Below are 25030 nucleotides of genomic sequence, written 5' to 3' on the forward strand. Positions count from 1 at the left end.
CCCTCTGAGAGTTTCCTTTCAATGGTGATTCTCTAGGAAATAAGACATACAACATGTAGTGCATGGAGAAGTTGTCAGAGGCATGAGTGAAGATACAGAGCACTCATTTGTCATCCTCAGGAACCGGGTCCAAAGTAGCAAATTGAGGTAACCCCAAGGAAAGTAAGGAAAACCACCATTAAGCATAGACAGTCTAGAAACAATTTGTGGCAATTTCCGGATGAGTGACTGGCTTTCTTCTCTTCAACTACAGCTTTGCAATACTGTCAATACATGTTAGGGCAGGTCTATCTGGCATAGCACTGGACTTGGTTTTCCTCTCTCAGAATAGCTTAAGCAATATCAATTGACCTCAACTGTTGTTTCCTTAATTCTAGCATTAGAATTGAGATTAAATTGGAGAACCTTTCATTCAAACCAAGAAGGTAAAATGTGATAACCAATAATACAAAGCCTGAAACTCATCAAAACACCTAACTTCTTACGGTTCTACTACTACCCCCACACCGGTAAATCCAGCTAATTGTGTAAGTAATCTAGGTATGTTTCTTCATCTATAATCTCCTTGAGTCTATTTGTGTTCAGTTAAGTGCAATGATATACTTTCAACTGACCAAAGCCTCAGAAAATTGTTTAGTCCCAGGCAGAGTGATGATATAGTAAAGCTTCTGAAACAGAGCTCTACAGGGTCCAACATGATGCTGTCAGAAGACTGGAGGACACAGCCATAAGTATGTGCATCTTTCTTTTTGATCAGCATGCCTTTCCTCAACTGTACTTATTTCAGGGTGTTCTGCGTTTACCTGGGTCAGCGAATCTTATATTAAGGACATACCTCTGGGCTTTGACCAACATGGTGAGGTTAATGCAAAAAATGTGCTTTTGCCAGAGCCCTGGTGGAGATGGCCAGCTCTAGGAGCTGCCTCACCTTAGCCTCACCTCTCTGGACTTCAGGGTCTCCCACTGACAAAGTGAACGGTGGGGGTTGTTTGATCTCTTAGGGTCCTGATAGCTCCAATGTTTGCAACAATTCTGTTCTTCTTTAAAAACAGAGCCACCATTCCTGCCCAGCTTTCCCTTGGCCAACTTGAGGATTAAGGTCTGTTTGTACTAATGTGCAGAAATCTTTTAGATGGAGAAAGGAGATACCTTTTGGAGACACAAATATATTTTTGCTCTAAATTACACTCCTAGCCCTCATTCGAAAAACATTACCTTTTTTTTTGTTTTTTTCCCTTCGTCTTTATAACTATAGCTTGGCCCAGATATTTAAAGCTCAGAGGTAGTTTACATATGGAAATCAGGCATATTTCATTGATCCAGGTAAAAACTAGGGCACAGATCCCAGTTAAGGGAGTAAGAAAGGCCCAATAGACCATTCCGGATAGATTATCGCAAACCGTTTCCACTAGGCCTTCCTCTCAAGGTGAATGATTTAAATAATGTATTCCTGAAAGGGCTTGTTAGACCAGATCCTCCAAATGACTTCTTCGTAGACACAGGCTGGGATGCCAGGTTGTCATAATTTGTTTGTGACAACCAAGTAGCGATTCACATTTCTGTGCTTTCTAAACCATCATCTGTCATTTTAGTATGATTTTAGTTAGTCCAATTTGACTGCAAGCAGCATAAACCTATTTGGCCAATTTAAAGTAAATGTAGCCACAGAACCAGCTCAAATTGGTCCTGTCCTGTTTCTAACATAACCTGGAAGCAAAGCTTATGAGTAACACTTGTGAACCCTTAACTACTCCCCTACTCCCCTGCCATGGAACCAAAGGACTGGGACATGACCAGAATCTGAATGCCAGAACCCTATCAGAAGCAAAGGGTCTGTTGTTCAAGAATATTCGGTACTGAAACCCTTTAAATCTTTCCCTGAATTCCAGATCAGGAAGACAGATTTGAGCTTTGCCTCTTGTCTCCTTTCTGGTCAACCTAGCAATAAAACTTTTTTCTTGTCTCAAAAGCCAGTGTCATAGTATCATCTTCTATCTGCATCAGGCAGTGAGCCCTTGCTCACTGTTACATAAATAGCAATTTATTGAAAAGATATGGTATAGCACATGGAATCTAGGGAAAATCTGAAGAACAGGGGTCAATTTCTTTTAGTCAATAAAACTATGTTGCTAATTGTAACCTAAGTCAGTAACCAAGTGACACTTTCCCTAGGATCTTTATCATGATGAGAGTCCCAGATACCAGACTGTTCTTCACACATTTGGACATGTCTTTTTAAAAACAAAGCCCTCAGCCTATTCAGCACATGCAATGTCAGCATGTTCAAGACCTTACATTATAAATCCCAAAACTCAAAAAAGTAAAGTGACTGCCCAAGGCTAGCCTCATCTGTCTCTTTCTTGCTTTGTTCATTAGCCACAAAGGACTTGGCATCATGAGATCACTCCATGGTGGTGGCATCCAGGCACAGAAGCTCCTAAAGAAGCTAGGCTCCATATAGCCCAAGATACAATTATTTATAACCATATGTAGAAATGTGTTAGAGGTACAATTGGCCCCTGATATATCCAAATCTGTACCAATGAGAAATGTAGCTGAATTGCTCCACTATATAGAGTGCACTGTTCCAGGACAAACTGCATTAAATCTATAATCAGGGAGTAGTTAGAAAACACCAGGTTACAAATATTGACTTTCTTTATTCAGTCACTTATGCTGGTGACAAAAAATTATGCAATATTAAATTTCCCTCAGTAAGATAGACTTTGGGAGAATATTGCAAAAGATGAAAACATGGGGTTTAAAGCCATTACCCCAGCAAATGATATAATTTTAGTCAAGTCACTCAAAAACTCTTTCATAGAGCTATTACCAGACTTTAATTAGATAATGTTACATACAATGTCTAGCATAAATTTTGCTCAATAAAGAGTAACTAGTACTAAAAAAAAAATTAAAAAGTTTTAATGTATCTTCCCAATTTTTTAAATTATCTGCTTCAATTCAAAATTAAAATGCTACTTCAGTATATACTAGGCATGTGTGTCTGTGGAAGGAAAAAGAAAATATGACAGAACATCCAGCAAGAGAGCAAGCAGATAAGTGAGAATGGACAGGAGCTGTGGAGAATTCAAGGAAAAGTTCATATACAAAGGCAGGTATATGAGTGGTATGTGACTAAAGGAAACCACTAGCCTGCACATATGAAGTGCCCTGGCAAACAGTGCAGTCTAAGATACCATGAGTGTTTTTTTAAGTAAAATATCTTTCCTTAAAGTATTTAAAATTCAGTTGACATTTTTTGTAAGTTGTTGAATGTTTTGTGGCTCCCAAGCATAATGTGTGTGAGGTACTGTGAAGAGTTACCCTCAGTTTTCCACACAATTGTTGGTGTCTTTCAAGCATCCCTCTTTCCTACCCTTTTGCAGGAAGCCACCCAGGCAACCCATGGACCTTGGGGGAATCTGGCTCCATGTCCAGCTCCAGGAGTAAGCCTTGAGTCATCTAAGTCAAGTTTAGGTCTCCATCTTCCTTATCAGTGATGGTTCTGGAGCAACACCTGGAGCTGGTCGGCCTCACCATTCATGTAGATGGGAGGATCCACTGAGAAAGCCACATGTGCTGCTGCCATTTTGGGTCAACCATGAAGAAATGGAGCCATCATCCTGGAACTTGCCTTTCCTTTGGCATTTCAGAGATAGGAGAAATGCCTTTCTTTACTGTTTAAGGCACCTCAAGGTGGGCTTTCGATTACCTGCAACCAGATGTCTGCTAAAAGGCCCACCTTGGTGAATGCACCAAAAAGGACTATAGACCTAGCTCATTTCTTATCCACATTATGATGATGTCATCACTCTGTTTCTATGATCCCCATGATTCTTCATCCTTTCAAATGTCAGTCTCTATGGTTCTTTCATAGAAAAAAGCTTGGGCTTAGCCTTTTACCACTTCTCTCTTTCTCCAAGAGCAGGGGGAAAAGTCGGGGTACAAATTATGTACAGTAAAGTTTGCAAAAGAACAAATTGCATTACTCAGTTAACTGGTTAAAAAAATTCAGCTAACTTCTGGAAGCTTCTAATCATTACTTTTCTTTAGCCCTTGTGGTTACCATCATTTGGGCTAGTCTATTCTAGTTTCAGTGTGAAACCTGAAAAAAGAGTTGAGTCATTCTATCTAGCTCACTTAAAATAATGTCTTTTTAATCTGGGGATCCTGGACACAATAATACTTAAATTATTTATTGAAAATACATTCATTTGAAGATAGAGTCTCTCAAATTCAGAGGCCCTTGTTCCAACTATACTGCTTTCTCTCTGTCTGTGAGTTCTATCCAATACTCTACATCTTCATAATTTCCTTTCTTCTCAGAAAAGACTTTTCGTTTTTCACATCCATAACCCTGGACATGATCCCCCTCCCAAAGCCTCAAACAAGTTTACTTTCTCAGAGAGCCATAGCCCTCAATTAGCCATTCACTCAAAAATATTCCATGTTTACATCTGCAGGTTGATAGGCTATATCGTCCCTGTAAAGTATAACAAGATAAAGAGTAGGAGTCTCTGCCTTTAGAGAACGTGCAGTATAGCAGTCCTGGATGCTTGAAGCTTTGTTTCTAGTAGGTTCTCCCTCTGGTCAGGGCAGAGACTTAACTTTTTTTCTTTTCACCACTGTCTCCCCAACACCAACAACATAGACTACAAGGCTCTTGATGTTATTTGAATAAACAAATGAACAAACTTTGCAATTCTTTGGAGGAGCCATATCTCTCTCCTAGTTGCAGTTAGGAAAAAGAATTTATGAAGGGATTAAAAGCCAAAACACGTTTCATGACATCCAAGGCAGCATTAGTGCAGTCATCTCAGAAAGGAGGTTGAGAGAAATCAAATCTGAGGAATGAACGGGCTGTTAGATGAGTTGGAAAAGATCCGAAATATTCTGTATGTTGTGTTTCAACATTTTATTGAAATTACCGTGGGAAGGAAAAAAAGCCTGCCAAATACATCGTAAGAGCTGCCAGCCCTCTACTCTACGACACCACACAGATTTTCTAATCTCCAGGCAGCTCACATGCCCAAAGTAGAGGACAAGAAAGCACTGCTGCTCTCCCAGAGCCGTCTCTATAAATCTCCATTAGGTCTGACAGAGTATGATGGAGAGTGACAGAGTGTCCAGAAACAGCTCTTTTCCTGCAGCTGCGGTATGGCCTGTGTGAGTGGGCGCCCACCACGGGTGGAGGGCGGAGGGCAAGAGAAACCGAGTCAGTGCATACACAGCCTTAGGCCACAAGGCAGGAGACAACCTGGGAGCCGCTCTGAAAGGATCTCATAAAAGTGTCATTTATTGGGAGGGGGGAGGAAGTGGAGGCAGCTTTGGCACACTTGGCCCTGGCGCTAAATTAATTGTTAACACAAATAATCAAAGTACAAGACCCATCCAGTGGCTGGCGCCAGCGAAGCCCGGGTGTAGTTTTGGGGGGAGGCCAGCAGAAGGTCGCAGGTGGAGAGTAGTGGGCTGGGGAAGGAGCATGGGATGGAGGATGGTGTGGGATCGAGGAGGGGGTAGAGACTTGGGGAGTTGGGGCGGGGGTCGCATTGGGAATCTAGGGCATGGGGAGATAGGGGCGGGACACACCAGGACCCTGAGAAGGGCAATGCTGAATCCCACTGTGGTTCTTACTTAGGTGAGTATAATGTGACGGTACCTTCTGAAACCCAGAGCCTCCCCTGCCCATAAAAATGGAAGGGCCTTGCTGGCAGTGAGGCCCACAGCATAACTGAAGGACTAAAAAGAGGTCAAATCTGAGGAGGGGGGTGGGTTGTTACTGGAAAGACCTGATGACTGGCCTGGCCTACACATGACAAGCTAAGACATTGGGATGAAGAGACCTTCTGGGTCAGCTCCCCAGCAAGTGTCTCATCGAAGAAAGTATCGAAAATCTGCTTTATGTGTACTTGTTTCCATCAGTAGAAAGTTTGGAACATTTTTCATCAACTTTTTTCACTTGCCATCTCTGCAGCCTTGCCCTGTGAGCAGCGTGCCCAAGACCATCATCTTCAGTTTGCAGATAGGGAAACGAATTGGGTGGACATAAGACTGGCCAGCTCAGGGCTGGACCTCCTCACCTTCATGGTACAAAGGGCCCTGGGTGCTCAGTGCCAAGTGACATCGACGTTGAAGAAGGATGGAATATTTTTAACAAAGTGGGAGAGGAGACCCAAGTAATGGCCTGTGTTTTGGGGAGGCCTTCTTGGGATCTTGGAATTAGGAGAGGGTCCTTACTGGAAAGAGCTTTTAAAGAAGATTCTTAAACATTAACTGATACTTATTCTTGGGTAAGGTGTTTTCATCCAGGTATATCTTTAAGAATCAAAGCACAGTAGAATCAGAATTAGTCTGGCAAATAACTTGCAAAGAAAGAAAAAAAATGAGAGAGACAAGCTGGCCAGCAAGCAGCACAAGGGCAGCCCCAGGTCTGTGAGATAGCCACCCTAAATGCCCCAGTGAGAACACAGCCATGTCTTTACACCAAAGCAGTCAGCTTCTAAAGACTGAAACACAAGGCTAAATAGGTAAGCTGGCATAATTTAGTTTTTAATAAGATTTTTACAACTGGACTTAACTTTAACTTTCATGCATTTATGTCCAACACATATGTTTATACAGATACAACCAGTGTAAAACAATTTCTGTCTTTGAAAAAGGTATTAAAATTATGATATAGTGATTAAGAAAACTATAACACGCCAATTAAATTCTCATAAAATATCTTAATAAGAAAGGCAGATTGATAAAATTCACCATCTACTACTTCTCTGGATGTTCAGAACCATTCTGTGAGACAGATGTGGTCATTAGTCCTATACTTCACACCTGAGGACCTGGGGGTCCGCAATGCAGCCAAGGCCAGTCAGCCAGCATGTGTGATTTGAACCCAAGAGCCTGTACTCTTTCAATCTTCTCATAAGGCTATGATTCCTCTATCTTTGTTCAACAAATATTTATTGAGCACCTATCATGTGTCTGAGTCATGAGCGAGGACCCAAGAAGGAAAAGCAAAGAGATGAAATTCCTGCCTAGCAGAGCTATTAAGCCCTCCCTGTGGAAGAAGAGAGAGGGACACGAAATGAAGCAACTCACAAGTGACCATCCAATTACTTATTGTGACTTTGTGACTTTGTAGAGGTGATGGAAGCAGACTGTTGAGACATTCCCTAGGGCTGGATTCTCTCCCAGCGCTCAAATGAAAGAGGACAATAACCTCAATTTCCTCATAGCCAGAAATAGCAATAACTCCATGTAGGAAATACTGGCCGCGTGCCAGCCACTGTGCAAAGTACCTTCATTGTTTATTTTTATCAATCATCCCATGACTGAGGCTCTACTGTTATCCCCATTTTACAGATTAGGAAACTGAGGTTTAGAGAAATTAAGGACATTCCACAAGTCTCACAGGGACAGAGTAGAGCCTAGCTTCAAAATTATGTCAGATATTGTGGGGGGGGGCGGTTAAGCTCATTTTCTTCTCCTCTATGTTCCAGTATATACAATAGAAAAGAATACAACTCATGTCCTTGCTCTGCTTTCATGATAACATTAAGAGCATGGCCATAAGTGATGTAGCATATAAATAAAGAGTATATCCCAGGGCACACAGCACAAAGCAGCCAGTATTGGAGCAGGGGCATGAGCTTCTTGTTCTGCATTGGATCTGCACCTGTCTTTTTAAGCACAGGCAGGGCCATTAACTTATGCAGGCTAATGAAGATAATGCTGATAGTGATGATTACAGCATCATGCCTTCCACGCAGCCACCTCATGTAATCCTTAAAGCAACTTGGGGGTAAGTGCTATTATTTATTCCTTTTCTGGAAAGGAAGAAACTGAGATGTCAAAAGCTTGTGTACCTCACACAGTTAATACCTGAGAATCAGAACTCGGGTCTGTAGGCCTCCAAAGCCTATGCTTTGGCCCCTGTGATGCATGGCTCCTCTGCAGAATGAAGCAATTAAGAACTAGACGTCTCCATTCCAGTTCTCATGAGCAATAATTATAGGATTAAAAAAGCTATGAATTCAGTTCCTTGTTAAACTAGGTCAGGTAAATAAAATATTTGGACTAGCTTCGTCTAATTCTGAAAATGCATAATGGAACATCTGAACTAGATTGGAAGAGGGCCTAGTTATACGTAATTGTCTTTTAGGTCATGATGAAGGCTTGTTCTGGGCACACAGGCAGCCTACAAGGCCCCTTTTCAGCTGCCCAGTGATAGCTAGGTGACACTTACCCTGCTAGCCCCACCAGTAACAGACAGCTCTGCAAAGCTTCTGATATTCTCTCCATGCACAACTGATAAGACTTACTCTAGTTTTACTTGTTCACAGCTGTTCATAAGAGGAAGAAACCCCTAGAGATGGAATTTCAAATGTTGGAAGAGAAGGTCCTATCTGCTGCCTGTAAAGCAGTTTGATATTATGCATAATCATGAGAATGTTATTGTCTGAAAAAATCAAATTTTCAATAAATCAAACTGATTTGGTGGAGTGAAAAGGGGCTCCCAAGACCTAGGCTGCATTCCCTTCGACTATGTGCCCTTGAGCAGACCCTCGAGCAAAATTGAGACAACCCCAGAGCCCCTCAGGCCATGCCTAGCACACCTACAGGATTTTAAATGGGGCTTTCTTAGTCTAGCAGATATGATGAAGTGTGCTGAAGTCAGCAGAGAGATTCTCCTGAAAAACAAAGATAAAAATTTGTTTTTTCCCTCTGAGCATGCTGTTAGACCCTCCCAGATCCCAAGGACAGTTCTCCTAATACAGATTATCTCCAAGTGAATGGTTCTTACCAACACTGCATTCATTCTGAATGACTCACAGGCACATGTGTTGAAGAGCCATAGCCATTCCTTGAGAATGAATTTGGTGAAGAACAAGCATACTGGGTCTTCTACAGAGGCAGCGTTGGCCAGAGGAAGGAACACTGGCCCCAGGCTTCACTTACTCTCCCATAAAACCCTTTGTTGGATGCTCCATCCCTCCTTGCACTCTGTGCCATTCTTTTCCATCTCAGCATCCTGATGTCATCTCTTATCACTGAACTTTCTCAGACTACCTATGACACAGACCATGTTCATCCCCTTCCCCAAAGACCTACCAGTTATGCTCCCATGGCACTTGGTATGAAACTTTATTATATGATTTGTTGTTTGGCATGTATTCACTTCCATGTTTCTGTCCACAATGCTGTGAGAGGTCCTGTAGCATGGATGGCAGTTTTCTGTATCCACGTACAGTGTCACAGTCTACTGCATGGATTCTAGGAAAAGCAAGCATATCTTTTATGTCTTTGGTGTCACTAAGAAGTGCCAGGCCCAGTACTAGAAATAGCAAAGGGTCTTTTTTGAGCAAACTCTTAAGACCAATATGAGTTCTATGATCAAAATCATAAATAGCAAAAGGCCCTGCAAAAAAAAACAGCTTCTCTTTGCCAGTAAATACCAATCTGTATTATAGAAAGCACAAAGGTACAGCTATAAATAAGATTTGATCATTTCATTGGAATTCAAAGATCAGAGACATAACGTTTGAATTTTAAAATGACAAAATTAAGGATAAATTTCTTGCAGGTGAGATGTGTTTTATTTACTTCCTTATTCCCCATAGAAACATGATAAGTTCTCATTAAGAAATGAGGGAATAAATGAATAATAACTGATAATAGAGAAGATGAAGAAAAGGAAAAAGTAATATTGGTTAAAGCATTAAATTAGCAAATAGAAGCTCATTTCAGGTTTTTAAAATTAGTTTAATTAAAGGAGACAGCCACAGAAAATCTTTAAAAAGTATATACACCCCTCTCATGAGAAGTATAACAACTCTGAGGAACCATATTGCTTTTAACAAGATCACTTAAAATATTCTATTGTAGTTCTTTTATGGGTCCTATATCCTTAGCAGCATGGGTTTTCCCCTTTAGGCTTCTATTTCTGTTCAAGTGAAAAGTTTGGGGTCAGCTAAATTTGACACCTCTCGTGAAATTCCAGAGGTTCAAAAACTCATGGAATTTAAGCAAAAGGATCTTTTTTTTTCTTTTAAGAAACATACCAGGGCGGTCACCCTGGATATTCTTCTAATAAGAGAAAAAGAGAAGTAGAGGGAGGTGGGAGAAAAAATGCAAGCAATCAGAGCATTTCTTAAGTTCTTAACAACAAATATAGTTTTGTTGCTGTTAATATTTCCAGCACCTTAGCTATTGCTTGCAGTATTAGAGAATGTGTATACTTTTTTTTATTAAAGAAAGATTTATTAAAGATAAAGATAAAGATTTTAATATAAAAATGTTTTTTAACAAAACAGCATAGCTGGGTTGTCTGTTTTAAAAATGTTTTGCTAATTCCAAGTCTGTGACCATGAAAATGTCTCAAGAACCCTCCTCCAATGGAGCTGTTCCTAGATGCAGCTGGGTTCTCCTGCCTGCTCTATCCTGAATGTGCCCAAAGTCTTCTCCGAAACATCTAAGCTTTATGTCAGTGACAAGCTTTCAAGACATGGTTGCTTAGCGACTAGGGATCCTTTTGAAGCTTGAATGATTTGCGAGAAGTAGAAGTAGCAGGAGGGGAAGAGCCTGAGCAGTATGTCCACATGCTGAAATCACCATGAGGATAAAATGGCATTTCAGCCTATGCTAGTAGACTGTTTTTCCTTGTCTAGAAACTGAGGGTTTTCCATGATATTCTCCAAAGAAGCCAAACGTATTGAACATTTACCATAACATGCCCAAAGAAAATAATGTTATAAACCAAATAAAATCAGAAAACTAAATTTTTTAAAGTTAAATAAGGCAGTTGGTTACCAAACTTTGAAGAGAAAACTCTTTTATCTTACCTGCGCTATATACATTTTTCATTCCGACTTCATTGTCAGCAAAGCACTTGCCTTTACCAGAAAAATGATCTGAATATTATGAGATCTCCCAGACATTTCAGGCCAATGTCATTTAAAAAGCAATGTCTAGAAATATTCTTGAGACTTTATCCTTAGCCATGACATGTACACTTTTGCCTTTGATGGTGCTGGAGAGCAGTAGAATTTCACTACTAAAATCACTCAAGACTCCAGAGAGCTCAGGAAACTAATTTACTTGAAATTGATGTGATTTGTTTTCACTTTGCTCCACAACTGATAAAAATCAATGCTTCCGACTTCAGACTTACACACCACCCTGTTAGCATGGATTCTAGGACAACAAATTCACTCCTCTCTGCTCACTATCTAACTTAAATGAAAACACTGGAGAATTTCTGAAAGACTGTACATTTTCCACAAGATTTCCACAAGGATTTTTAAAAGTTTTGCACTTTTGTAGTTTTGACAACCACAAATAACCAAATAGGGACAATACAAAGTGTTTAAAATCACTTTTTCACTTTCAAAGAATTTATCTCCCTTAAACAATAATTATGCAAACCTAGACTTATTGTATGTACAAATAAAATAAGCATACATTTTATTTTGGTGATCACCTTCTTAACACATCATGTTTGTTTCTCCTGGCCCTGCTATTAAAGATTTCACTAGTGCTATCTTGTGTGCTCTCACAGGCAAACAGGAATGAGTAGTGTGAATTTTAGTCCTAAATGCCTTGATAACAGCAAATTAACTTTTCTAGGGTTTTATTGCATATTAAATCCTGTTGTTGTGAAGGTTTTATGTGGTTGTTCTTTTTCATACCTTTTATTCAGTGGTAGGAAGTAAATGTTGAGAGTGTGGATAAAAAATAGATGTGATGCTTAGAGATTACAATCTGACCTTTGTTCTAGTCAGCCTCTTAGCCCTTCTCAGCTTATGTCGTCCCATACTACATATGGAAATCCAGTTAATGAGAGAAGAAGACGTTCTGAGGTAAAGACGGGGAGACCAGATTGAATCTTCAAAGAAAAGAAATGATTTTATTCTGTGGCTCTAGATAGAAGTGAATCAAAGGATAGAATTTAGCCTATCACTTCTTCGCCCTTTCCCTACATGTATTTTTTGTGCTAGAACTATCCTGACTCATCTTTTTTGGTTGTTTTCTGTTTGGAAACACTATATGTCTCCCTTTTCAGTCCTTGCAACCTAATCTTACAGCTGGGTCACCTCTTGCTACCCTGAGGAAACCTGATAAATATCTGTGGAGAGTTTGCCTTCTCCTTTTCTTACCCTGCATCACATGGCATGTTTGAGGGGAATATAGGGAATACTAAAAATAAAACATAAACAAACTTGCCTTTTTGATGGTTAATTAGGAAATCTCATTTGCCACCTATTGGGAATACTTTTGTTAGTCCTTAGAGAGAAACAAATATTTTGGAAAAAAGGGTGAAAATTTAAGTGGAGAGAAAAGTACCTACTGTTATCTCCTTTGGAAGACATTGCCACCTACAGCTATATGCATTACTTCTTCCTTGTCGAAATATTTATAACATGGTTTCTAGAAAAACTTCAAACCCCCATACTCTGTGCTCTGCGCTTCTCCCCTCTAACAATTTATTACACTTATTACAAGTCAGTGTCATCTTGCCTAACTCATCTGGGCTGGTTTTCTTACTATATCCTCTCTATCTTGAGACCAGTTTCCTTCCCTCAATGACTCAGTGAGACACTCCCACTGAATGTAATCAGATGAAGAACCTTCATCCCTTCCCAAGTCTCTTTCATTTGGATGCCTCCTGTCACACCACCATTCTGGCTTCCAGCAGCTTTCCCCATTCTTCCTTCAATCATTCCTTATAATTATCTTCTCCCCCAGAAAAATCCACATGTTATCATACTTCTGTTTTCCTCTATTAGTGATTCTTAATTTTTAAAGACTCATTTGAGATTCTTATAAAAGAATCTTCCCCAGAGAAATGTCATATACTTTTTTCTTAGCCTCAGAGCACCACCTGTTCCTGGGCCTTCAGGGGAAGTACCTTTGATCTAAACATTTCTGGAACACTGGACACCAGTGTATGTCTGATTTCCAGTGATAGAGTGCCCCTGAGAGTGACTCTGTGTGGTTGGTGAGACCTCAGGGAGTCCGGCCATCAGGCCATCACTCATGTTAACCTCTCTCCTCCCGGGCCCCGAAACTGTGGACAAACCTCCAGAAGAAATAAGACGTGGCCAACGGGAGAGGGGAGGAATTAGAAACTGTAATTCAATATAATATTTGAGGCTTGGCAAGTGTACCTATGAGATTTCATGAAAATCCCTGAATCTTTTTCATTTTATAGCATTTAAGCAGTCCCCAGCATCCTGGCTCCAGTAAGCTGCTGACTTCTTGGTTTTATCGCCCGTTTCCTTTCGCTTTGCCAGGACTAGTTCCCATCCTTGCACTGTTTCAGTGTCATGGAGGGCCCCCACAAGCATATTTGGAGCCAGGCTAGCAAGGAATGTGTGGCTTCCAAGGCTGTGATGCTCAAGCACCGATGTGTGGTATAATCAAAAACATCCCGCGATAATTTAATAGTTCCCACCAAGCACAGACACAAAGTCTAGCAATTCTTCCCTCCACACACTTAACTCTTAGAAGAGGAGAAAAAGGCCAAAAGGAAGGCAAAATTAATCCTGTATAGTTGCTACCCTGGAGTTTTTGCTTTTTATTTTTAGCTCTGATGTAGAGAGAAAGCTGTGAACTTTGGAAATTTGCAGTAAGCAGGAATTTATATTAAAATGTCCTGCTTCAGTTCTGACAGAGGGCAAGCAGGTGAGGAAGAGCAGGAGGACCCTCACACACTGGGGAGGGCCATCCCCATTGAGAGGGCTGTCCATCTTACAATCCAAACAGAATGTCAGTCAATGAAGGGCCTTGAACAAGGTGCTGTACTTTTTAAAAAGTGTTTAAATCCAACTTTGATATACAGTGAGGCAATTGATTTAATTGAATATGAGGCCATTTCTCCTTCGAGAGAGCAGTCAGGTCACTTTGCAATGCTCTGCCTCGGGACACCTACCAGGACAGCACAGCACATTCTGACCTGTAAGTGGATGGAGTTCAGTAATTAAGAAAATAACAAAATTGGAAGCACGAGCTTTGGAAAAACTGTCTTCCAGTTAGAAGTTTTGCTTTTAAATTACAATAAATGTTCCTAAAATTAGTCATCCCCCATTGTCAAATTTTTCCATATCTGATAAGATCAGTGGCATTATTTGTCTGTCTGTGGTTTGTCATCAAGTCTACAGACTCACATACGTCTGAGACCTCTGATGTTGAGGCTAGGCAATCTGTGGGCATACAGACACCCCCCCCCCCACACACACACACACAATCCTGAGTCACTGAACATATAAGATTATGCTGCAGGAAATACGGTCCCCAAACTTGGCTTCACTCTCTAAATCCCTGAGTCACAGACTCATTGTGAAAAGCGCAGGATTCTTTTATTTGTAAAGCCTACCCAGATGACTCTGACACATAGCCAGGAGCCACACACTGGGGGGCATGTCCTCATACTTGTGCCTTCCTTGGAGAAGCTTACCCTCAATGCAGTGCCTGCGAAGAAGGTTGGACCAGATGGCTTTGTGTACAGCTTTGCTACAGGTGGTATGACATGCGGAAACCAGTGATCTCTTGGAGTTTCATTTACCTTATCTGCAAACAAAAAATGATAATAGTATCTGCCTTGTAAAGTTTTGTGCACATTGAATGAATTTAAATTTGAAAAGCATTTGGAATAGCAAGTGACATATCGTGAGTGCTGAATAAGAGTTAATTAGTATTTCACTTTGAGATGTAAAGTTAGATGATGTAGAACCTATTGCACTGCCAAAGAAGCTCACAACTTTGAGAGAGTAAAGAGGGTTTTGGGCTAGGCCTGGTTGGGCAGGGTCTGCATTCCACACAGGAGGAAAAATCCTCAGCAACAGTATGCCATTGGAACTAATTAGGAGATATACAGAGATGATAGAAAGGACAAAATTATGTGCTCATTTAAAAATTAACAACTGACCCCATAACAATCCTAATTGATAGTCATATCAAATAGTAATTCATTTCAAGTAATATTTTCAACCTTTCAAACAGTCCTAACTCTGAATTCCGAATAGGTAAGAGGTAAATGTATCCTTTAGGTGAGAATAAGGGCTTTGTTAAAGAATACATGTCCACCCTCATCCAGGGTCTGGTATCCTAAATGTATGCATGTCCTAACTACTTAAGTACTGCATGGAGGAAACATAGATCCTATGACTAGACAACATGTACTTCTGCTCCCTCTGCCCACTGAGAAAGAGAGCCAAGAAGAGGTGGGACAATTGCTTAGTATGGATCTGGGCCAAGAATGAAATTTTCTACTCCAGACAGAGGGTCCTAGTCTATGACTCAATCACCATCTTCTTTCTAGTAGGGAAAAGTGCTCTATCAGATACAAAATATTTAATATATATTTATATACTATATAAATGGATATGATATTTATTTATTAATTGACATATTTGATAAGTATATAAAACTTTATGAGAAATACATACTATTCTGTGTGGTGGGAGGAGTTGGATCTGAGAACTTGAGCTTTTTAAAGAGAACATCATTTTCCCTTGAGATCAGGAACAGTACTTTGTTGTGAAATGTATATTAAATGACAGCATTTAGCATCCTGTCCCAAATAAGAACAATCTCCCAAGTGAAAGCCAAGAAATTGAAACAATCATGAAAAGAGAATGTGCTATATCAGATTATCTGAGTCCTATTTTTTTCTCTACTTTCTTTGACATTAAATACTGTCTGAGGAAAAAAATATGATTCAAAGTGAGCCATCTGTCTTTAGTTTCTTTTGGGGTGTGTTGCCACCAACAGTAATCAGCCTAATCCAAAAATCAGTAACTCTGTTATACTGATAGGGCCCTGACTAGAGGAAAATAAACTGGGAACCTCTAGGTTTGCTTCCTTGGGCTCCTTAGGAACTTATAATTTGGTCCTCATCCCTCCCACATTCCTAGCATGTTCAGTGCATGTTGACCGGGGTGATTCTGACTGGAGTGCAGGCTTTCCTCTGGCCCCACCAGTATATGCCAGGCACAGGGAAAGCAATGTCTGCTCTCACACTAGTCTCCTTTGCTCTCTCCAATCTTTCTAATGCAGTCTTCCCTTACAAGGCTCTGTGTTGCTTCAACCGGTTCCCTTTCTCCAGGGAAGTCACCCCCACTCCCTCTGAGCCAGCTGGCCACCCAGCCACTTCAGCACTCCACACTATCCACTTCTCAGCAAGAATTGTTCTACTTGGGTGGCTTAAAGTCATTCAACCTTTGGCCCTATGCCTATAATTCCACCCAGAGCATCTAGTAATTGCCCCGAAATGCAATGTCCAACATATAAGATAACCTCCTTTTAATCTAGCCTCAATTTATTAATGTGTATCATCTTCTTTTCAAAATTGAGAATCACTTTTCACAGAGCCTTCTATGGCTAAGAGGCCAAACTGGTATATGACCTTCATCATGGAGGTGGCCAAACGTACCCAACAATCATAGAGGTGACCCTGCATCACATAGCCAGTCATAGATGTTTCCCCAACAACTCCCATGAGCCTAGAATAGACCCAGGAAAACAGAGACTGAAGCAAAATTGGAACACTTAACTCAAAATCCAATAACATTTTCCCCCTTCCCTCTTGAAAGTCATCTCCCTCCTGTCCTTTCCTGTCTCCCAGGGTTTCCTGTTTCCTAACTCCTTCCTAAATTACAGTAACATATTTATCCTGGAAACCAAACCTTTTCAAACCATTGTAATAATTCTCCAAACATTTGCATTTTCAGGTTTTTATCTCCAATCATTAAATAGAAGCTTTTTGTCTTGTTAAAAGAATGCCTGGTTTAAGGGAAAGATTTTGGATAAATTCTCCTTACAACTAAAATCACAAGAGTTCTACATGCCTGCATCTGCAAGAATGGTTGGTGCTAGGACTGATTCTCCTCTATCTGCCACACCATGTCTTACCCGGGCTCTCAACTTCCTCTTCATTCCTCCATCCAGGACTCTCCAGTGGATGTAGAGAAATAGTTTCTTCCTTTCCCCACTTTGGCCAGCCCCCAGAGGGAGACCACATACCTGTGGTGCTACTTTAACAACTCCAGAGTCTTCCTACAGCACTAGTATCAGCACAGTGGATGAAGGTGCCTAGAAAGGATAAGGAGAAAAATGTGAAGAATTCCGGCAAATGTTGGGGGAAGTACAAAAGGGACCTAGAGTAGGTTTAGTATGGCTTAGGAAGGTCAAGCTGATGGATAACAAGATGAAGAGCTCTGTTTTTGCACACTAGGAAGTGGCAACCACACACTATACCAGGAAAGCTAAAGAGACACCAGATCCGAATGCTACATACCTAATAAAATAAAATAAAATAAAACATTTAGAAGATGATTCATCTGTATAAAATGTATTGATTATACTTATTTTGGTTAAATGCTCATAAATAATGCCTACTTATCATGTAGCACAGAATGACTATGTACATCATGAAATGTGTTCAGATTAACTGTGTTTCTTTTGATTACAGTAATAAATCCTACAACTATATGACCACTTGGTCTTTATAATTCGCTTCTTCTGTGGCACTAGCTACTTTGGCAACATAGTTTTATTATGCATTTGTCCTAAAACAATGAAATAAAATAATAAAATAAAATATTTTTTAAATAGGATAACATAAAAAGAAACAAAAAATAAAATAAATAAAATAAAATAATAAAATTTTAAAAAGGGATAAATACTGGGCCTATCCAGAAACCTCAAGTAACCAGGCCCCTACCTTTCCTGCCTCCTGAAAAGGAAATCAAGTCCTAACAATAATGCTACAGCTTTGTTCTGCTCACTTTCTTATCTGCAGTACCAAGAACAGTCCTGAATACCACAGGTATTAGTAAATATTTAATAAGTGAATGATAAATGAATAACTGAAAGTAAAGGCGGACTCATCATAGGCAAGGTTTTGACAGCTCTGCTCTGACACTCCTGAGTACATGTAAGATAAAGAATAACTTAGCACAGGTGAAAATGGTCTAGACAGACACCTGAGTTGGCATCCTGGCTCCATAAGGTCTTACTGTTTTGTCCACATCATTCACCTGTTGGAGCCTCCATTTTCCTCTCAGGAATATGGAGATATTACTCACATCACAGAATTCATGGAAAATTAAATAATTTTAAAAACTGCAAATGCTAATGCTAAAAAAAATTATATGCTTTCCTCAAAGACCCTGTCTATTTATTTCAATGGGAATTTCTTATGACAGGATTTATAGTGAGTATTTTAGACCCTCTCTTCTATGAAGGGTATTTGAAAGAGCCACACTAGATAAGGGATAGAGTCCACAACTGGGGCTAGAATTTCTGAGAGAACTATCAGTGTTTTCAGAATTTTGCTTTTTAACTTATCAAACAGGAAAAGCACATGTGCCTGCTCTGTTCTAGGTATGTATACTGCCCACAGGCAGCTTCAGGCCTAGTCCAACTTTCCTCAGAGCAAAGTTAAGTCACAGACTGAATGCAACACTCATCATGTCCATTCTTCTAAATAAGCCCAGCATTTTGGGCCTTCGCACGGCTCACTAAAAGAATGTGTTTTGAAATTGACAAGCCCATGCTCCAGAGCCCAGCATTTGGGCCTTCGCACGGCTCACTAAAAGAATGTGTTTCGAAATTGACCAGCCCATGCTCCAGAGCCATTTCTCTGTGGCCTTAGCTTCTTCTTCTGTAATTATTGTTTAATTTTAAACATACTCTACTTGAGACAAGGTAAGTGCTATGGACTGAACTCTATCCCCCGAAAATCAATATGTTGAAGCCCTAACCCTTGTATTTGGAAATAGGGCCATTAGGAGGTAATTAAGATTAAACGAAGTTGTAAAGGTTGGGTTCTAACTTGAGAGGACTGGTGGCCTTATAAGAAGAAGAAGAGAGGACAATCTCTCCTCCTCCACATGCACCTGGGAAAGACCATGTGAGGACACAGTGAGAAGGCAGCTATCTGCAAACCAAGAAGAGATCCATCACCAGAAATTCAACTGGCTGGCACTTTAATCTTGGAATTCTCAGTCTCCAGAACTAAGAAATTAATGTCTATTTTTTTAAGCCACACAATCTATGGTTATAACAGCTCAAGTTGACTAACAGAATGATGTTTAATTGAAAACTTTAGGCAAAGCTCCCATCTCACAGTAGGTGTTCTATAAAAGTTAGCTCTCTTTTCCCAAGCACAGTATGTGAGCATGACTTAACTTTGCTTTGATAAATTGAGATCACATAATGCCTTAGAATGTTGTTCTAAATGAAAAAATCTCCATATACTATAAAAGAAACTATGGAAGGTATGGAGATACTGTAATTAGACATCTATTGTAAAGCAAATTTCTCTTTCTTTTGCCCATAAAATCCCATTCTGCTTTTCTGCTATAGAGAGGTGTGACTCTACTAAATCAAGGATTTTTTTTTAAAAACAGAATAAAAGCTCTACATTTTTTTTGAAAACAAGAATCCTATAGGCAGATGTGTATAACTTGCTCTTAGTGAATGTTCTCAACATCAATATTCTTTTGATAAAGTTATTGTGGAAAGGGTTAATGGTGTGTTGCCACTCAAAGGGCTGGACAGGAGCAATAATTTTCCTTTTGTCTGCCCTCAGCCAGCTCTGAATTCCTCCCTTCAGGCACCCTCTGGAACCTAACCTTCTCCTCCTTCCTCTGGAGCTTAATATTCTAAAAGGATGTAATGAATTAACCATCATTAAGAACTCACTGATATTTAAGGAGTTTGTCACTTCCTTCTAGGAAGGTCCCATTTTCACATCCTTAAGAAAAATAAAAACCCTTAGATTATAAATGTCAATCACCCACTCTCAATAGGAGTAGCTATAACTTAGGATGAAGGGAGATGACATCTGATCACAGACGACCACTTTCTCTAGCAATCCTAATCTTGTTCTGCCAATGTTCATTACCCTTTCTCCAACAACACCTCAGCATTACAAAGAGGTGATAACAAAGGAGTTTAGTAGAATCTTTTTAAACCACTTTCCCATAGAAGAGATTCTGTCCCATTTCCCAAAATAAAAGGATGGCATAGAATAACTGACAGACTCGAGTCAGTGGCAGGCCCAAGGAAGAAATGTAACTCCCTCATTTCCAGGACTAAGCTCTGCTTTGGCCCTAGGTGGCAGGCAGTTTATAAATGAGGCAAAAAAAAGAACTTTAATGAACTGTGTTTGCTAAGTTTCAGGTCACCCTTATGGACCACAATGGTTGCTTTGAGAAGCCTGACCAAGATCCATGACCCTGCTCATTCTCAGAAGTTCTATCTTTCCAAGGTTAACCAATGAGACAAGAGTTTGTCAATAATGCAGTTGTGTTTGAGACAGAGTAATCATCAAGTCTGTGACACTGCAATACTGTGATTTACAAAAAAAAAATAGATACTTGGTCATTAAGATAACCAAAATATTTTTCTCGTATATATTTGTTTTTCATCCACAGGTTCTAGCTCAGGGATCCTAAAATTCTTGGGATTTTCTAAATGTTGAGACTGAGGTGTCTTTTGTTATGTTATTGAGATGGCTTTTGGAAAGCACTTAAGGATGAAGGCTGATTGCCAGTGGAAGCAATAATGTGATTAGAGATTTGAAATTTTCAGTCCCGCTCCCCTCAGGAGAAAAGAGAGGGGCTAGAGGTTGGACCAATTGCCAATGATTTAATTAATCATGTCTGTGTAATGAAACCTCCACAAAAAAAAAAAAAAAACAGGGTAGATCACTTTCAACTTGGTGAACACATGGAAGTGCTGGGAGAATGTCTCACCTAGAGAGAGCACAGAAGCTTCATACCCTTTCCCTACACCCTATTCTATGCATCTCCTCCCTTTTTCACTGTTCCTGATGCTATCTCTGGGTTTATAGTGTCAGAATTTAACTGCATATAGGACAATCTGCTGGCTCTGAAAATTGCTTATTAGGTGGGAAAAGCACCCCCTCCCTACATTGGAATTGGTCTCAGAACTAAAAGTGACCCCTTAATCTGGATTCATTTATCTGCCATGGCAACTCCAATGGCAAGAGATGTCAGCTATCTTGATTTAGGCAGGGAGGTATGGGTACTGATAGTGTTTAAAACATTAGGGGGCAGGCTCGGGCAGAGGGATATAACAAGGCTCATAAAACACAGAGCTGCAAAGTGGTCAGTACCTGCAAACAAAGGGCTAAAGGAGTACATATAGCAGAAAGCATGGGAGGCCAAAAAGTGGGAAATGTTTGAAGAGAGACAATTATAGCAAATATGTTCCATGAGATATCACTCTTGCTACCCATGTAGTTGCAAAGCTTCTATTCATGGTCAAGGAAGCAAACGACTAAGTAATTTTCACTTTCAAAGAAGCAGATTTCTTATCACTTTGATACATTAACAAATGCCACCAAAAAGGACATTTAAAACCAGACTTGCCATTTTTTCAGAAACCCAAACCAAGCTAATGCCTCTATAAATAACATAATTAAACATCACCTAACATGTGATATTAACTAATAGCAGGTCATTCTAAAAGTAAATATCTACTTATAAAGAAAATAATGAGATTGGTTAAACCAATTTTTCAGGCCCAGTGTAGAAAAGCAAAAATCTGATTTATTTTTCCCCCTGTTGTGTTCTATTAAAATAAAATCATGCAGAAAGAAATTTTTCTCTGTGTGCATGTTGTATAAAGGTGGGGGAGACTCTAAGTGAACAATTACCAAACTATGATGCTTACTGCAACTATGCGATAAGTGTGACAGAAAAGCTAATTTTCTTAAGGTCTCTTCAATCAATGTTTTGCTAAAGCCTGCTAATGGCAGCTCAAGGCCCTATAATGTATAACTTTTCACCACATCTCATTTAGCGACATCACATTGGTAGCTTGAAGTGAGCCACAAAAAACTTGCAAACTCTACAAACCAGGGCTGCTGGTCCCCAGAGATCTAACTATTAAACATTTACCAGCATATCACTGGAAAAAGTTGTAGAGCTGAAATATACAAACTAAGGCTCTCTGCCTGTTTTTGTATGACTCAACTTAAGAGTGTTTTTCATGTTTTTAAATGATTGGAAAAACCACTCTCGGCCACTATTATTAAACACAGAATGGCTTTGGAAATTAACTATTGCTATATATTTAAGAATGTTTCTTAATAAGTTCAACCTAAAATTACAAGGTAAAACAGTGCTTATATACAACACATAATGTAGAAAATTTGTTTCTTAATAGCTAACATTGTTTGAATAACCTATCAAGATGCTTTATATACATTCTGTATGTTAAAATTCAAAACAAGAAATAATATCACCATAGCCAAACAAATATGCAGTAGATATATATGTTTTGAGCTCAAAACACAGTTTAAGCAGCAATTCTTGCCCCTCGTTGTAAGTGCAAAGGGGATTTCCATATTTGAAAACACATTTAAGCTTTCTGGATCTGAAACAAGATGGTATTACACTCATTTTTCTCTGTTTATCTTCTCTAAATAAAACTAAATAACTCTTGGAATTATAAGCAAACAATGATAAAAAGAATGCTAAATCCTGGAAAGAAAGAGACGAGCTATCTAGACACTGCAAGACCTGAGGGAAAGCAATGTAGTTCTCTGGGCTCCTATTTATCTGCTGTAGTCCTTAGACTAAGGGGCCAAAAAAGTTTGCAGCTCAGAACCACCAACAGTAACAGACAAAAATCTTTTCTAAATTTCTCTCTCTAGTCAAGGACTGGGAAAGAGGAACCCCAAGAGTTCTGATGGGAAGGTCCAATTTTATCTCTATAACTGGGGCATTTGCAGGCAGGCCAATTAACCTACAAAACCAGTGCAAAGAAACCCTCCATGGACCTGCCCTCCACCAACTGTGTAAGGAGATCTAGGTCTAGCAAGTTCTGAGCTTCTGCTCCTAAAATGACAGGTTAGCCAGCAATGCAAGGCAACCTAGATGAGTGTTGTTTGTCCCTTTAGACAACATCAACAGGGATTGAAAGGAGGTCCCAGACATGTCAGAAGAATGACTCACACCAAAACAGCATTGCAACAGTTTGAAAACTAAACTGATATTGGAACTAGAGCCAACAAAAGTAAGCTAGCACCTATGGGCTAAACTTAAACAAAGTACCTACCTGCTAAAACAGAAGATTTAAATAGGCCGAGTCTCCTAATATAATAAAAATAACATACAACATACAACTAAAAATTACTCATCCTACCATAAACCAGAAGAACTATAACTTGAAAGAAAAAAAAAGATAATTAACAGACACAAATACAGAGATGAATTAAAAGTTGAGATTATTGGACAAAGATTTTAAATCAGCTATCATAAAAATGCTTCGACATTCTCTTGAAATGTAAAAATAAAAATTTCAGCATATAAATAGGTTATTTAAAAAAGAGCGAAATAGAAAAATGAAACTGAAAAACAAAATAACCAAAATTTTAAAACTACTAGATAAACTTAATAGTTGAGTGAGATAATAGAAGATACATTCAGTACTTAAAGAAAGAACAATAGAATTTTCTCAATTTGAACAACAGAGAAAATCAACTTAAAAATGAACATGGTGTCAAAAATCTATGGGATAATAAAAGATATAGCATTCATATTATCGAAGTCACAAAAGAGAAGAGAAAGGAGTTAAGGGACTAAAATCTTCCCAAATTTGATAAAATACATAAATCTATAAGAAGGTGAGAGAAATATAAATATTACAAACCCAAATAAATCCACGCCAAGACTCATCATAATTGAATTTCTAAAAATAAAAGACAAAAAAAATCTAAAAAAGTAAGAAGAGGCTTCCCTTCAAGATGGTGGAGTAGGTAATTGCTGTGCTTGACTCCTCTCACAACCACATCAAAATTATAACTAAATTACAGAACAGCCATCATTAGGAGCCACTTGAAGTCTAGCTGAGCAGAAGCCCTGCAACTGGGGACACACACACAAAAAAGCTACCTTGAGACTGGTAGGAGGAGCAGAGACACGAAAGGGGCTGGCCCTACACCCACGTGTGGCAGCTGAGAATCAGGAGAAGTATCTCAATTGTAGAGATCCCCCCAGAAGAGCAAAGGGTCCTGGCCCCACACCTGGCTCCACAGTTAAGGGTTCAAATGCCAGGAAGAGAAGGCCCCACAACCTCTGACTCTGAAAACCTGCAGAGACTGTGGCAGAGTGACACTGAGGGCCTCTGGAGTGGTAGACATTACTCTTAAGGGGCCCACGTGTGGATTTACTTGCTGACTGACTCACTCACTCTGAGCTCCAGCTCTAGGGCAACAGCACAAAAGGCACCAGGGTCATATGGGGAGGAACTGAGTTGTCTGGATTTGAAACAAGGGATGGAGGGGCAGTTTCCTCCCAGACGGAAGTTCTGGCAGAGTACATTATTCTTTTGTTGAGCTCTCTCTTGCCCAGCTTGCAGACCAGGTGGGCACCATATCTGAGTCTCCATCAGCATAGCTAATATTGGTCACCCCACCCTGGTGTTTCCTGAAAACTCCACCCCTTGGTACCAACTTGTGTACCAACCCAAGCCACTTCCAGTGGCTTTTCCATATAAATGGCTTATTTTGGCCATGTCTTTCCTAAAATCTCTCAAAGTTTAACAAAACTAAACAGGCCTCAACATGCCTCATACCTCTAGCTTAGCAGCCCCAAGGCCGGCACTAGTGGCATCCTGCCTCAGTTTGTGGCTTGGCTTCTCCAGGCACTTCCAAGCCCAGTGTGGATGGCAGCCATCTGTGAATTGCTTGGTGGCTCATGCCAGATGGCCCTTGGTAGGGCAAAGGCTGCAGCAGAATTTTGTCTACAGCAGGGCCCCTCCCAGGAGGCCTTGGCCTGCACACCTGGTGGCCAGCTTCTTTCTGAGCTGGAGCACTACCCAGGGTCACATTCAAGGATGACACACCCAAAAGGCAAACAGAACAACACCAGAGCCCTGCTAAAGTGAATCCTGCTCTGTAGGGTCAGGGCCTGCACAACAGCCCCTCCATTGATCGCACCCAGTCATCACAATCAATCAGGCTGAGAATCGATCCCTTCCATTGACATGCAAA

At 40.0% G+C, this 25030-nt stretch overlaps 1 long non-coding RNA gene across 3 annotated transcripts in view; it reads right to left on the reverse strand.

Moving 5' to 3' along the window:
- LOC118611988 overlaps positions 1 to 25030 on the reverse strand; it is a 137784-nt gene that overhangs the window by 61741 nt on the left and 51013 nt on the right. Inside the window, exons 2-5 of one of the 3 annotated variants that reach the window (XR_004954610.1) lie at positions 17023 to 17091; positions 14456 to 14568; positions 9112 to 9273; positions 7289 to 8690 (exon numbers count right to left, since the gene is read on the reverse strand). This is a non-coding gene — a long non-coding RNA (uncharacterized LOC118611988). Of the gene's footprint in view, positions 1 to 7288; positions 8691 to 9111; positions 9274 to 14455; positions 14569 to 16911; positions 17092 to 25030 lie in introns of those variants that run through there. The other 2 variants (XR_004954609.1, XR_004954611.1) reach the window with 2 other exon arrangements.

The sequence above is a fragment of the Rousettus aegyptiacus genome, unplaced genomic scaffold (genome assembly GCF_014176215.1).
Source record: "Rousettus aegyptiacus isolate mRouAeg1 unplaced genomic scaffold, mRouAeg1.p scaffold_m13_p_15, whole genome shotgun sequence".
In the NCBI taxonomy this organism is placed as follows: domain Eukaryota; kingdom Metazoa; phylum Chordata; class Mammalia; order Chiroptera; family Pteropodidae; genus Rousettus; species Rousettus aegyptiacus.